Here is an 8,303-nt window from a genome sequence, read left to right as displayed (position 1 = left end):
TCAGGTTGTCAGTGGGGCCACGCTTCTCCCGAGGGCTCTGGGGAGAGTCTGGTCCCGGCCTCGCAGCTTCCTGTGGCCACCATCGCTCCTTGGTGTTTCTTGGCTTGTAGACACGTCACTCCGGGGTCTGCCTTCGCACAGCTGTCTTCATGTGACATTGCGTGTCTGCGTCTGTGTCTTCTCATAAGGACACCAGTCACATGGAATTAAGTCCCACCCTAATGACACCATCTTAACTTGATTGTATCTGCAAAGACTATTTGCAGATACAGCCACACTCACAGGTACCAGGAGTAACGCAATCAGCATATCTTTTGGGGGATAAAATGTGACCCACACGGGCACTCACTGACCAGATGTGAGCACAGCCTCTGCATCATGGCATCTGGGTCATCTTCGGGAGGCTAGAGAGAGCGTTCTCCGCACCCTCACCTCGCCCTTCCCCTCCCCCAGGCACCGGCGTGGGCTCTGGCCTCCACTGCCACTCGTGGCCACATGGGGCCCGCCCCAGAAGTGACCCCCACGTCGGCAGAAGTTCCAAGTGAAGAAGAGATAGGACTGTGATTTCTGAGAATGTAGACTCAAATTGTGGTTTTGCGATTCATTGAAATTTCTAGTACAAATAAAAATCTAAATTCTAAGGCATTTAAAATTTGGTATTCAGTTAAATTCTTCACCTTAATATAACATCCTCTTTTCAATTATCCCGATAATAGAAAATAATTGTTTCTACCTAAAGAAAAAAAGAATTCTGCTAAGTAGTAACTATTCCTAAAAGGTCTGGACTTCTAGAAATGCATACTGATTAAATGTGAGATGTAAACAGATGTATATTTACAAAAATAATCAAGCATCATTACAAGCATCAAACAACAACATCCAGGATTAAAAGGATGGGAAATTACCTCAATGCATCTTTGGAGGGGTTCTATCCAGCCACTAAGTGACATCCTCAAAGTGTCCTTTTGTATAAGGAAAAAGCCTCACAGTTGACAGTAACCGGTTAGACAGATTTTCATAAACACATATTCGGAAACTGGCTTCAAAACTATGAGTATTTCTCTTGATGAAGTAATTTCGCCGGATCTCGATTTTCTTCCATCTGCTTTTTTTGTTTTTTCTTGGCGCTGGGTGGGGGACCCGCCCGGTGCTCAGCTGTGGGGCTGGATCAGTGAATGATGCTGAGGGATGTCACACGGAGGCGTGGAGGTCATGCTCGGGTGCTACATCTGGAGCAGAGGTGCCCGGCCAAGATTTGCAAGCCTTTGTTTTGCTCTAGATGTTCAGTGAGAAGCGGAGGTAATTTTCCTGCTAGAAGACTCGAAAAAAAAACTTTAGTGAGGCAGAAATAAGGTTTTCACCATAACATTGAGTTACAGTGAAGACTAAAGCAGAAAGAAAATCTGAAGTGTCATGGCTGTAATAAAAAAGGATAATTAACAATCTGAGAGGAAGCTTCCGTCTTAGTCTCTGACGATGCAAAAAGGAAATGGAAGAATTGCTTAACCAACTGTTAAATCCACCCGAATTGTTTTTAATTATAGACCTCATCTTATGACAACCGTCTAACTTTTTATTCCCAGCGCATCACAGGGAGAAGACGAGGATGCTTTTTCTCCCATCTGTTTTCACGCTATCAGACAACGTCCTTAATGGAAATTACCTTCAAGGTTCCGAGCGAATATTCCTCTTTGTGAGCTGAGCTCTGAAATCATCCGTGAATTTTCAGGGAACATTTGAGCTGAATAGAAACAGAACAGCCTCACGCTGCGGACGAAGGAGAGAAGTGACATAAAACATCGACGTGGCCGTGATCCTGTTCGTGAGGCATTGTCGAGGCTGCATCCTTAGTCTGACAACCACATGCAGCAAAGTCTTTGTGAAGCTAAGATGGTGCATTCGGCACACACTCGCTCGGGCGCTGGTTCCTGCTTCCTGGTCGCTGCCTTGTGCCTGACAGCCCCACGTGCTGGACACGTACCGGCGACAGACTCAGACCCCCGTACTCACGGAGAGTAAGTTCTGCTCAGGCCCAAGGACATGGGACATTTTCCAGCTGTCCTTTCCAAAAAAAACCCGATAAATTATATCAATAATGGAATTAACTATTGATTATGAAAGCATCGTTTATGTTTTATTAAATATGAGACTAAAAACATAGCACTTACAATATGCAAAATAGAAGAGGTGGATTTGGACTGAAGTTAACCATGCTAAGTGGTCGCCTTGCTCTGAAAGACAGCAGAAACAATTAATAAACTTAGATAAGTAACAAAATTATTTTGATATTAAAAATATATAAGATAATTAGATGGTAGATGGAGAGATGATAGATAGATATGGAGAGATGATAGATAGATAGGTAGATAGATAGATAGATAGATAGATAGATAGATAGATAGATAGATAGATAGATAGATAGACAGATTGATAGAGATGATACGTAAAGGATACATATGTTTATTTATGGTAAAGCTAAAATAACAGATTGGAAAACCCGTCCACAAAACTCTCGATTAGAAAGTAGGAAGATAAATTGCACTGGAAAGAATAGCAAAGAAATGTAATCTAATCAATGATACCTCATTTAAGTTTAGTACTACTTTAAGTTTTGAAAAGAATATGAAGAAAATAAGACAAAATACCACCCTTTGACTCTTCGGGTGTTTGCTTGGCTGGCGGCGCTGAGTTTTCTCAATGTCGGAATGAAAGTTTGTAGGTTCACGCACAACAGCAGCTCGGTGCTGACCTCATGCCAGGCACTATCCAGAGCTTCTTATATCACCAACTCGTGCAGCTCTGCAACTTTCCTGTGAGGTGGGTGATGCTGTTCCCATTTGCCAGATGAGGAAACCGAGTCCCCAAGAGGCCAAGTGGTCCACCCGATGCCACGCAGTTAAGCGCGAGAGGTCAGGATTACAAACTTGTCCTAGCTTCCGACCCTCGACATTTTGCTGTTTCACATTATTGTCATTTGGGGCCAGGTGACCTTATGTTTTGGGGATCATTTCTGCACATTATAGGATGTTTAGCAGCGCTCCTGGATTTTACTCACTAGATGCCAGTAGCAAACAGCCCATTCTGTCATGACAATCCAAAATGTCTCCAGATGTGGCTAATGTTCCCTGGGGGGCGAAATCGCTCTTAACTGAGAGCTACCGCATCACACAGTATGGTCCTACACTTACCGGCCTACGGAAGCTACAAGCCTTGTAAATGTATCTGCACAATACACAGGAGTGTGAAAACACATGTGATTTTATCATGACCTAGAGATAAAAACACTTTTAATAATTGGGTGAATTTCCTTCCAGTCATTTTTCTATATGTTTATTGTACAAAATAGGATATTCATATAGGTATATCTTAACGATTCTTTAGCATTCAATTTTATGATTACTAATTTAATTAAAAACTCCAGAGTTATTGAAATTCAGGCTGTCTCTAATGTTTAGTGTTATGCATTACATTGAATCAATACTATTTATTCTTCTATATTTTGTGTGTCTTTATTTCCTTAGGGGAGAAATAGCTTAGAAAAAATATTTCTGGGTTAAAAGATATCCCTATGTTTTTATTTTATTAAATTTATCGGGGTCATATTTGTTAACAAAATTATATAGGTTTCAAGTGTACAATTCTATAATACGTCATGTGTATATTGCGTTGTGTGTTCACCACCAAAGTCAAATCTCCTTCCATCATATATTTGACCCTCTACCCTTTTCTACCTCCATTCACCGCATTTTCTGAGTTTTTGTTTGTTTGTCTTACTCCTTTGTTGCTTTCAGTTTTCTATCCCATACATGAGTGAAATCATAGTCCTGACTTATGCATCTGACTTATTTCACTCAGCATAATGTTCTCAAGGTCGATCCATGGTGTGAGGAAAAGCAGTATTTCACGTTTTCTTCCGGCTGATGCTATTCCATTGCATATATGCACCACAGCTGCTTTACCCTGTCAAAAGACCTCAGTTTTTAAATTTCATTTCATGTTTGACACATCACATTTCTGAAATGTTGTGCCTGTTTAACATCCTACCAGAAATGAAGCACGTGCCAATTTTACTGAACCTAAATTGACTTGCTCAAAGTGCGATATTATGCGTGTGTGTGCGTGTGTGGGTGTGTGTGTGTACAGAAGTTTTCTGTGGCTTGTCGAATAGAACCTGAATTATTTTACAAAACCTTGAGTCACCTCAGAGACTATCTACCTTCGCTCTGACAAGAACCTTTATAAAAAGTCACTGCACCTGGTCCCTGGCCACTAGCGGAAGAGCAGATGCGGGTCGGGTGGAGCTGACTGCTGTCTATCGTGGGACAGGAGGCAGGGCTCAGCATGGGGACCGGAGCGCGCAGCGGGGTCCAGGTCTGATGCCGGGACTGCGCGCTCACGGGCGAATCCGGCCCTGAAGTGTGTGCTTAAGGCTGGGACATCCTCTGCGGAAGCACCTCGGCGTGGCAATCCTGCCTGCGGAAGTCTGGGCGTTGCCAGGTGAAGAAAGCCACCTCTGTACCCAGAGCATAGAGGTCCTCAGGGGTCGGTGCAGGCGACAGAGTCTGAAAGAAGCAAATCAGCACCACAGCGGACAGAGACCTGCCAGGTGATGCTAATGTGGCTGCAAACGGGAAGCTCTCCAGTCAGCTCCTGGCTTTCTTATTTTTTCTTTGAAATCTGACGGGTACGATCTAACGCTAGTTGTTCTGGAGAATGTCTTCGTGGAGGGTCGGAGGTCTCAGGAAGAAAATGCTGAATTTCATGATAATTCGCAAGAGGAATCCTGGCCTTGATGAGAAAAACAAAAACAAAAACAAAAACAAAAACAAAAAACAAAAAAAACTTTACACTTGTTATTGAGAAGGCATATGACTTTCTGTGCACAAACGGGGATGGATAAACTCTTGCCATGTCGTGAAGAATTATGGAGGAAAGAAAAATGGAACGAGCTAGTCAGATAAATTCCATCCACGATTTCACTGTGAAATACGAATGGGGTTATCTGCTGAGATAACGTATCAACCGTCAGCTGACACAGTGTCGCTGCCCAGCCCTCCCGCTGCCGAAGGAGGGGAAGCCACAGACTGTCACCCTGGCGAGCCTGCACCTGCTGCAGCCCGGCGCAGAGCTTATTTTCTGTTCCTCTGCACTCATAGCCCATCGGCCGCGATGGCCAGTCACTGGGACAGATCTGGGGGTTCGCTGAGCCCCGGAGATCTACCGCCCGTGGCGGGGAAGGTGCTTCTGAGCTCACGGAATCCCCGAGGGGAAGAAGGAAGCCGTCGGCATTGCGCTTTACCACGCTTTCACATCTTGAAGGAGGAGGGTCATTCGCCGATCCGAGTGCTCCCCTGGGGAGCTCGCGCCATCCCTCTCAACAAGGAGTCCCTTGAGACAGTAGAAGCGATGGCTGGACGCCCCCGGCTCTTTATTTATTGTGTTGAACAGCATTCCTTCGGCACATATGTAAAGTGCATATGGATACATTTCTGTAGATAAAAGAAATGGAGATAAATTTAGAAGGGTAAAAACACATGTTCGCCACGGCTCTGCGTTTTACACTCTGGCTTCTCCCGGCGGCAGTAAGAGGCCGTCATTACTATCCAGTCGGAGGGGCCCAAGCTCAGTGAGGTCGACACCGCCAGCGAACGAGCTTCAGGATGACCTCGGAATCGGCGCTTCTGCTCCGTCGCCCAGGTGCCGTGTGCGTGCGGCTTCTCGTTCCGCGTGCCGGAGCCCACCGTTCGTTACGTCCTTCACTTCGCCTGCTCACAGTCCTCCGATGATGGGGCACGGACCAAAGTAGAGTCACAGAAGCAGGAAAAGCAGAGCGACAGGAGACAGAAGGAGAAGGGGGAGGGGCGGAGGGGGCGAGATGGCAGATTGGTATGGATTTGCGTCTGGGGAGGTGGCTTGAACTGAGTACTTGATTGGAGACTTGAAAGTTGACGTCAAAACCAATGGCCCAAAGAGCACAAGTGTGTTGCTCTGAGTGGGAGAGGCCAGCGGGAATCCAGAGATGCCATGTCCTCAGCGCCCGGCAACAGCTGGGCCACACTCTGGAGAGGGGCCCCTGTCTCAGCATCCCAGGGAGTGACACGGGGCTCCCGTGTCATTTATGTGTGGCTGGTGCCCTCCTGCTTTGGAGAGAAAGGGATAAATGAGGTTTTTAAGGTCCCATTTACATTATCCTGGTGATTAAACATGTTTGATCTCTCCACTGCACTGGCTTGGCTTGGTGCAAGCAATTCAGGGACTCTGAGCCCACCCACTTCAAGAGCGAGGCCGTCAAGATGCACCTGAAGGTTGGTTTAAGTCTAACTCATGATTTTTAGATCCATGAGATAGTATTATATTTCATACGAGTTCTTCAAATATTTGTATAATGTTCCGTGTCCCATAAGTTTCGCTTATGATTTACTGTTTCTCTGTGATATAATATCCATTAAAGCAATTTAGTGGCCCAGACCCTCAAGACATACCTTGAGAGTTTTATCATTTAAGGAATATTTAAACAAAGAACAAATGTAAGTGTTAATGCAATGACCTGGCTTAGAGTTCTAATTAAAATAAACTTAGAACCAGTGATTGGATCTATTAAGTTAGACATTGATAGATGGGCACAGCTGAACCTTACAGTTTGGAAAAGGTTAATATAATAAAGATCAATGTCTTATCAAGGTTTTACATATACCTTTAATTTTTCTGTAATATATACTCCAAAATATTTTTAAACTAAGTAAAATAGTAAAAATAAAAATATTTGGAATAAAGATAAGAAAAGAAGAATCTGCTATGAGAATGACTTCATCTACTAGTGTGGGAGTTTCAAATAACGAAATTCAACAGAATGTAGCATAAATCTTAGCAAAGCAGAGTGGTACCGTGTGTGTGTGTGTGTGTACCACAAATTAAACGCTTATATTAATTTCCTATTTTTTTGATGAATAACTGAATTTATATGATTCTTTTATCAAAATTAATCTAACTTCATACATTCCAGAGCCCAAATACCCAATTTCGACAAATTTCTCAGTAAGTTATTTTTGTTCCCACAAAAAAACTAATGAAAAGCAGGAACGTACATGGAACCGTCGGCGAATCGGCTATGTGCATCTGTGCGGACAGCCTCGGCCATTCTGTAGTGTGGGAAGATAATTAAAGGTATTCTATTTTTGTCTCTGAAAATAATAACAGACTAAATAAGAACACATATGTTTTATAACATGAGAACTTAAGAAATGCCTGTGGTCTATGGCCACGCCACCCTGAACGAGCCCGATCCCGTCTGATCTCGGAAGCTAAGCAGCGTCGGGCCTGGTTAGTACTTGGATGGGAGACCACCCAGGAAGACCTGGTGCTGTAGACTTAAAAAATAAAGGGATTGTAAGCTGACAAAGTCTCTTTGCAATCTGTGAGGTCAATCGAGGGCTGCCTCGCCGAAAATAAATAAATAAATAAATAGATAAATAGATAAATAAATAAATAAATAAATAAATAAATAAAACACAAAAGGCCTTTGGTCATTCTGTAATCAGTCCTTCAGTCTCACATTAGAAGGGCTGTTCCTTTATTTGCATTGGTTCACTGAAGTACAGAATTAGGGAAAGAGTAGTATATGGTGAGTAACATTCTAATTTTTGACCTTTAAAAACATCGCCTCTTGAACACAGAGCTAGGTGTCCCGGAAGAACGAAGTGGAGAGTTTGCAGGGCAGAGTAACGAAAGCGGGGAGACTCCACAGAGAAGGTGCTCTGGGGGTGTGCGACAGTCTCTCCTCAGTACTCACTAGTACTTATCAGTACATCTCTGCCAGGAAACCAAGGACGGGAGCCAACCAAACAGAGAGCAGAAGCTGGAGCCCAGCTTCTGCAGGGAGCCGGGAGCTCTGCTGGATCTGGGAGCCAAAGCCAGAAACCCCGGAACTCCTGGGGTGCTGGGGTGGGCACTCAGGGAGCAGGGGACGATCAGCCCTAGACGAAACCCAGCCTGCAAATCTTAGTGGTAGAACCAAAAGCGATGAACTGTGTTCAGGCATCTTAACTGCATCCGAGAGCAAAGCTCAATATTCATAGAAGTACAAAATTATCCAAAATCCAACAAGGTAAAGTTCCCAAAGGCTGGCATCTAGAACAATACTCAGCAGGCATGCAAAGAGTGTGTACTAACCCAGAACTGTCCCCATGTTGGAATTAGGTGACGAAAGCATTAAAGTAATTATTATGATGACCTGTCATATGCCCAAATACTAAGTAGAGGCATAGGAAACATTAAAAAAAAAACCACTGAAATTGAACATTTAG

At 43.9% G+C, this 8,303-nt stretch overlaps 1 non-coding gene across 1 annotated transcript; it reads left to right on the top strand.

Moving 5' to 3' along the window:
* Positions 1 to 7,250: 7,250 nt before the first annotated feature.
* On the top strand, positions 7,251 to 7,369 carry LOC111729359. The gene has a single exon (XR_002776211.1). It is a non-coding gene; the product is annotated as a 5S ribosomal RNA (ribosomal RNA).
* Positions 7,370 to 8,303: the final 934 nt, after the last annotated feature.

The sequence above is a fragment of the Pteropus vampyrus genome, unplaced genomic scaffold (assembly GCF_000151845.1).
Source record: "Pteropus vampyrus isolate Shadow unplaced genomic scaffold, Pvam_2.0 Scaffold258, whole genome shotgun sequence".
Lineage (NCBI taxonomy): Eukaryota > Metazoa > Chordata > Mammalia > Chiroptera > Pteropodidae > Pteropus > Pteropus vampyrus.
Note: the sequence above shows the minus strand (reverse complement) of the source record. Positions and strands in the feature narration are given on the sequence as shown.